The sequence below is a fragment of the Bos mutus genome, chromosome 15, assembly GCF_027580195.1.
Source record: "Bos mutus isolate GX-2022 chromosome 15, NWIPB_WYAK_1.1, whole genome shotgun sequence".
Taxonomy (NCBI): Eukaryota; Metazoa; Chordata; class Mammalia; order Artiodactyla; family Bovidae; genus Bos; species Bos mutus.
In genome coordinates, this window is record NC_091631.1 from 61,534,152 (window position 1) to 61,542,441 (window position 8,290).

Genomic DNA, 8,290 nt, shown 5'->3' on the forward strand with positions numbered 1-8,290 from the left:
ATGTGTCTGATAAAGGATTAGTCTCAAAAATTTACAGATTATGATACTTAATAGCATCAAAATAAACAACCCACTCAAAAAATGGACAAAAGACTTGAATAGACATTTCTCCAAAGGGGAGATACAGATGGACAATAGGCACATGAAAAGATGTTCAACATCGCTAGTTATTAGAGAAATGCAAATCAAAACTACAATGAGATATCACCTCACACAAGTCAGAATGGCTATCATCAAAAAATCCACAAACAACAAATGCTGGAGAGGGTGTGAAGAGGAGGGAACCCTCCTCCACTGTTGGTGGGAATGTAAACTGGTACGGCCACTATGTAAAACAGTATGGAGGGTCTAAATAGACTAAAGTAAATATTGAGCTACCATATGACCCTGCAATCCCACTCCTGGGCATATATCCAGAGAAAAACATGGCCCAAAATGATACATTCACCTCACTGTTCATTGCACCACTGTTTACAGTAGCCAAGACATGGAAACAACTTAAATGTCCATTGACAGAGGAATGGATAAGGAAGATGTGATACATCTACACAATGGAATATTACTCAGCCATAAAAAGAATGAAATTAGGCCATTTACAGCAACATGGATGGACCTAGAGAGTGTCATACTAAGTGAAGTAAGTTAGAGAAGGAGAAATATAATATGACATCCCTTTTGTGTGGAATCTAAAAAGAAATGATACAGATGAACTTACTTATGAAACAGAAAGAGACTCACAGACTTAGAAAACAAATTCATGGTTGCCAGGTGGAAGGAATAGCTAGGGACTTTGAGAAGGTCATGTCCACACTCCTATATTTAAAATGGATAACCAATGAAAACCTATTGTATAGCACATGGAACTCTGCTCAAGGTTATGTGCCAGACTGGATGGGAGAGGGGTTTGGGGGAGAATGGATACATGTATATGTATGGCTGAATCCCTTCACTGATCACCTGAGACTATCACAACATTGTTAATTAGCTACCCCCCAATACAAAATGTTTTTGGTGTTAAATAAATAAATAAATAACACTAAAAAATACTCTAATTCTGCAAGTATGAAGTAGAAACTAAACAACCTGAAGTGATCAGCCAGATCAACCAGTCTGCACATTGCTTTTTGTGAACCTCTGGTCTAATAGATTATAATTAATCATAACAACTGGGACTTTCCTGATGGCTCAGATGGTAAAGAATCTGCCTGCAATGCGGGAGACCCGGGTTTTATCCATGAGTCAGGATGATCCCCTGGAGGAGGGCATGGCAACCCATTCCATTATTCTTGCCTGCATATTTCCACGGACAGAGGAGCCTGAGAGGCTACAGTACATGGGGTCGAAAAGAGCTGGATACAACTCTGCGACTTTCACTTCACTTCATAATAATTGAAGCTGATTATAATTATATATATATATATATATAATTTGAATCAATTCAGTTTAATGCCACTGAGGTTGCACCATAATAAAACTCAGAAAGATTAACATATGAAAAGAAAATAATAATTAATAGTCTCCATATGCCCTTGAATCACATTTGAGCCATAGAAAATACTAACAGCCTAACAAAACCATCTCCACTCAGGGATGTTATCAATAAAACTTACTAGCTCTCACACATAAGGATTCTGATAAAGAAGTCTACTAATAAAAATACTTGAGCGTTCATGCTCTCATCATTTGTCTGAAAGGAAGTAATCCTCTATCACATTTTTCACTTAGTGAGAAATTGGAATTTAGGTCTTTTTAGTTGGTCTATGGGGTTGCACAGAGTCGGACAGGGCTGAAGCGACTTGGCGGCAGCAGCAGCAGCTAGTTGGTCATGGCCAGCAGGTGGCAGTCTAGGACCACGTGCTATCTTTCTCTTGCTGCTGCTGCTGCTAAGTCGCTTCAGTCGTGACCGACTCTGTGCGACCCCATAGATGGCAGCCCACCAGGCTCCCCCGTCCCTGGGATTCTCCAGGCAAGAACACTGGAGTGGGTTGCCATTTCCTTCTCCAATGCATGAAAGTGAAAAGTGAAAGTGAAGTCGCTCAGTCGTGTCCGACCCTCAGCGACCCCATGGACTGCAGGCTTCCAGGCTTCTCCTTTCATGGAATTTTCCAGGCAAGAGTACTGGAGTGGGGTGCCATTGCCTTCTCCGGAAGGTAGATTCAGAGGCCAGTAAAAACATTGAAAACCACTGCTCCTTTGGGGTTGGCTAATATAACACTGCTGCTGTTGCTGCTGCTGCTGCAAGTCGCTTCAGTCGTGTCCGACTCTGTGCGACCCCATAGACGGCAGCCCACCAGGCTCCCCCGTCCCTGGATTCTCCAGGCAAGAACACTGGAGTGGGTTGCCATTTCCTTCTCCAATGCATGAAAATGAAAAGTGAAAGTGAAGTTGCTCAGTCGTGTCCGACTCTTAGCAACCCCATGGACTGCAGCCTACCAGGCTCCTCCTTCCATGGGATTTTCCAGGCAAGAGTACTAGAGTGGGTCGCCAGTGCCTTCTCCAATAACTGAAGCTTAGAAAGATTAAATGACATGTCCAGGGTCACCGACCACTGGTATTGTATTCCAGTTTGGCACTGAAAAATATTTCTAATTTCTATCTGTATTATCACTGAACTCCTTTAATCTAACTGTTGCAGGAAGGAGGACCCCTTCCAGGGCCCAAAACTGGGCTCTTGTCTAACACTCAGAAATGAATTGTCTGAGGAGACACATGTGCTGACAAAGCAAGAGATTTTATTGGGAAAGGGCACTCGGGTGGAGAGCAGTAGGGTAAGGGAACCCAGGAGAACTGCTCTGCCACGTGGCTCGCAGTCTCAGGTTTTATGGTGATGGGATTAGTTCCCAGGTGGTCTTTGGCCAATCATTCTAATTCAGAGTCTTTCCTGGTGTCACACGCATCGCTCAGCCAAGATGGATGCTAGCGAGAGGGATTTTGCAAAGTGGACGGACACACAATGTCTCCTTTAGACCTTTCCCGAACTCTTCCGGTTGGGGGTGGCTTATTAGTTTCGTATTCCTTATCAGGATCTCCTGTCATAAAACAACTCATGCAAATGGTTACTATGGTGCCTGGCCAGGTTGGGCGGTTTCAATCAGTATATTTCCCCTAACATAACCTGTTCTAGGAAGAATTAAGAGCTTCACAACAAGTAGTTTATCTTCACCTGGAGCTAATCTTATTATTCCTAACATGAAACTGACTTTGGTTACTTAAGATGATCTCAAATTTAATTGTCTACTGAGTTCAGTTCAGTTCAGTCACTCAGTCATGTCCGACTCTTTGTAACCCCATTGAATGCAGCACGCCAGGCCTCCCTGTCCATCACCAACTCCTGGAGTTTACTCAAACTCATGTCCATTGAGTCGGTGGTGCCCTCCAACTATCTCATCCTCTGTCATCCCCTTCTCCTCCTTCCTTCAATCTTTCCCAGCATCAGGGTCTTTTCCAATGAGTCAGTTCTTCGCATCAGGTGGCCAGGTGGAGATTCAGCTTCAGCATCGGTCCTTCCAATGAATATTCAGGACTGATTTCCTTTCAGATGGACTGATTGGATCCAGTGAGTGGATCCACTCACTTTGTACTACTTTTGTACTATTTCTGCATATTTCTACATTTTGTATAGGTTAAATAAGAATCTTTATCAGGAAATTACCAGTTCACCTCTGTAGAGAGCTTGGACAGGTTTACTGACAAAAGGCTGAACAAAGTGAAATCTATTACATTTCCTGGACCCACGATAAAACTGAGTTTGCAGAGCAAACTGGCAGCCTGAAATATGGAAAAACAGACAAATCCAAAGATTCATAGCCAAGATTTGCCTATCTGAAGCAGAAGCTGCTAAAGTCATAAAAACTGGTAGGAAAACTTAGCTCATGATTTTGGTGAATTATTGGAATCTGAATGCAGACTAGCATAAGTAGGAGCCACAGTCTCAAGGCAAAAGGCCTAGGGGGTAGGGGGCAGAAGGGAGGGTGGGGAACAGGGGAGGTGGCCAATCCCACTGGATTCTCAAAGTAAAGATCTGAGGAAAATGCCCTTGTGAGTCTCGCCAGGGTTAGGGAAGCATAATTATTATAACAACTTTACCAGAGCCTTGTCCCAGGTTCATGAGGGAAGGACATTCCTCTCACTCCAGCCTTCTCATCTTCCTGTCTCACCTAAAGTGAGGTAAAGGCTATCTAAGAATAAATACTTGTGAAAATCATGGGCAAGAGACGTAGGCCCAGTAAAAGGTTGGCAATGGATTGGAAGATTGTACACCACGCCCCCTTCCTTACACCTTACCACTACTCCAGCAAGGCTCCAGTGTAATAATAATGGGTTATAACTGAAAAAAACTGCAAGACACAAGTTCTTCTCTGAGAGAACTTAGGGCAGACCAAGGTCAACAGAATATATAAAATCAAGAACACTAGAGGAATCTGATTCCTTCGGCACCTATAGCTACAGCAAACATTAAACAAAGCTCAACTCCTAGCCAGATGACCATAAATTCTCACACACCTCAGCTCCTGTTACCTAATACGACACACTAGGCTTTCAACAAAAAAATGAAAAGAAATGTCAATATTCAAGAAAAGAAAGTCCAAAGAGGCAAAGCAAGCATCAGAACCAAACTTAGATATGAATCAGATGTTCCAAGGATCGGAAAAGGAATTTAAAATAACTATGACTAATATGTTAAAGTCTCTAATCGAAAAAGCAGACAACATGCAAGAACAGATGAATAATGTAAGCAGACAGAGAGAAATTTTGAGAAAGAAGCAGAAGGAAATGCTAGAAATCAAAATCATTTTAAGAGAAACTTTTAAAAAATGTCTTTGATGGGTTTACCAGCAGATTTGACAGCCACGGGAAGAAGATAGGTCAATAAAAACTTGAAGATAAGTCAATAAAAGCTCTCCATGCTGAACTGAATAGAGACAAAACTTGACAATCAGAAAAGTGAATTTTAAAAATGTCAAATACTTTTGAAGATATCACATATGAACACTTGGAATGCCAGAAGGAGAAGAAAGGGGAATAGAAGAAATATTTGAAGTAATAATGGCTGCAACATTCCAAAATTAAAAACCCCAAACCACAGATCTAGGAAGTTTAGAGTTACAAAGTAGAATAAATACCAAAACCAAACAAACAAATGAGCTACATGTAGGCATATGTAATAAAACTGCAAAAAACCAAAGGCAAAGGGAAAATCTTCAAAAAAGTCAGAGGAAAAAAGAAATATACTTTTTGTATAGTGGAACAGGGTAAGAAGTATAGCTTCTCATTAGAAATCTTGTAAGTAAGAAGAGAGTAGGGTAAAATACTTAAAATGTAGAAATAAAAATAAAATATATAAATAATTATTTAAACTAAATGATAAGAAAATATCTTAATCTTTTTAGTGGGAAAAAGATCTGCTTGGACATCTCATAAAAGAAGACACGAGATTTTTAAAAAAGCATATAAAAAGAGGCTCGGTATCATTTAATATTAAGGAATTACAAATTAAAACAACAATAAGATACCATTCAGTTCAGTTCAGTCACTCAGTCGTGTCCAACTCTTTGCGACCCCATGAATCACAGCACGCCAGGCCTCCCTGTCCATCACCAACTCCCGGAGTTCACTCAGACTCACGCCCATCGAGCCAGTGATGCCATCCAGCCATCTCATCCTCTGTCGTCCCCTTCTCCTCCTGCCCCCAATCCCTCCCAGCATCAGAGTCTTTTCCAATGAGTCAACTCTTCACATGAGGTGGCCAAAGTATTGGAGTTTCAGCTTCAGCATCAGTCCTTCTATGAACACTCAGGACTGATCTCCTTTAGGATGGACTGGTTGGATCTCCTTGCAGTCCAAGGGACTCTTAGGGGTCTTCTCCAACACCACAGTTCAAAAGCATCAATTCTTCAGCGCTCAGCTTTTTATCACAGGCCATTATACTAAAATGGCCAAAATCTAAAAAAAACCCAAAATACCAACTGTTGGGGAGGATTCAGTAGGGACTCTCATTCACTGCTGGTGGAAGTGCAAAATAGTGCAACTATTTTGGAAGACAGCTTCTGATAAAATTAAATGTTGTCTTTCAATGTAATCTAGCAATTGTACTCTTAGGTATTTACTCAACTGATTTGAAAACGTGTGTTCACACAAATACCTGCATGTAAATATTTAGTATTTTTTATAACAGCCAAAAACTAGAAGCAATCAAGATATCTTTCAATAGATGAATGGATAAGCAAACTGGTAAATCCTTGCAATGGAATACTATTCAACAAAAAAGAGAAATGGGCTCTCAAGTCACAAGACATGGATGAATCTTAAATGCATAGTACTATCTATGTGAAAGAAGGCAATCTGAAAAGGCTACATACTATATCATCTCAATTTTTCAAAACTCATAGAACTTTACAGCACAAAGAGTAAACATCAAATGTATGCAAAAGAAAAATTAAAATGGGGGAGGCAGAGGGATCCCAGATGGACTGCAGAATGTGACCAAAAAAATCTAAATGTATTACAAATATTTAAAACAATCTCACTGAAGAGGGTAGGTGAGAAAGGTGCTGACCAAAGGAACTTTGGAAATGGAGTCTGCAAATCTAAGGCAAAAGGAGAGTGAAAGTGAAGTCATTCAGTTGTGTCCGACTCTTTGGCAAAAGGAACTGTACATAAAGACTATACTCCAGTGTATCAAGTTGCTGCCCACAGGAGTGCAGGTTAACAATTCTGAAACCACTGTACATGTACACTGGAAATGAGCAATTAAGTAAATTTGCAGTGGATATTAGGAACCAGTTTTCTCACTGTTGTATGGGAGGAAGCTAGAATAATCTGATTGTAATGAATTAGTGTTAGAAACACTTCAATAGCACACCTAGTTCTCATATATTCTTTTCTAATATTTTTTTCAGTAAAAGTAACTAGGCTCCTTGGAGAAATGGCTATTCTAGGAGTGAGGCAAGAAATAGACAAGATGAGCCTGGAGCATCTTATAGGATCAGAAAGTAAGCAAGTGCACAAAACACGAAACAAAACCCCCGAATGATGGAGTATATCAAAGGGATACAGGAGTCAACTGAAAGGCTTATCAACAGTCAAACCTGGAAAATTTTGAGCAAAAATAAAGTTGTATTGGATAGTAACCCAAAGCATAAAATAAATATCCACAAGTCCTTTCTGATACAAATAAATGATTGCTTGATAGAATAAATAAATAAATGGAGGAGAATAGACAAATCTCCCATGCAGAAGAATATTAAATAATTTAAGTAGGTAGTTACCCTTAAGGAGATGTAGCATAATTCTCCACTCAAATCTGCACTGTGCATGGTGACTTTTTTCCAAAGAGTATAGCATGGAAAAGGAGAGAAAAAAGTAATTTTACAGTAAAGAAACCTGATAACCACTGCCTTAGCCAGGTGATCAAGATAAACAGCAACAGTGATGTCACATTCATAGTAGATACTCTTGATGTGGGTCTTCTCTCAAGGCTCAGTGGATAAAGTATCCACCTGCAATGCAGGAGACACAGAAGACACAGTTTCGATCCCTGGCTCCAGAAGATCCCCTGGAGCAAGGCATTGAAACCCACTCCAGTATTCTTGCCTGGAGGATCCCAGGGACTGAGGAGCTTTGTGGGCTACAGTCCAAAGGGTTCCAAAGAGTTGGACACAACTGAGCTACTAGGCACGCACTCACACTTGATGTGATGTAAAGAGAATGGCACTTTACTGTATACTCTTTCTCATAAAAATGCATAATTTCAGTCCAATCATGAGAAGGCAATGGCAACCCACTCCAGTACTCTCGCCTGGAAAATCCCATGGGCGGAGGAGCCTGGTAGGCTGCAGTCCATTGGGTCGCTAAGAGTTGGCCACGACTGAGTGACTTCTCTTTCACTTTTCACTTTCATGCATTGGAGAAGGAAATGGCAACCCACTCCAGTGTTCTTGCCTGGAGAATCCCAGGGACCGGGGAGCCTGGTGGGCTGCAGTCTATGGGGTCGCACAGAGTCGGACACGACTGAAGCAACTTAGCAGCATGAGAAAACATCAGTAAAACTCCAACTGAGGAATATTCTGTAAAATATTTGACCAGTACTCCTCAAAGTTGTCAAGGTCATCAAAAAATAAGGAAAGTCTGAGACGTTGTTACAGCCAACAGGAACATAAAGAGACATCCCAACTAATTGCAATGTGGTATCCTAGATAGGATCCTATAACAGACATCCACTGAAGAGATTTGAATAATGGTAGTTTAGTTTATGTTGTTTTTTCATTGTGACAAATATTTTGCAATATGC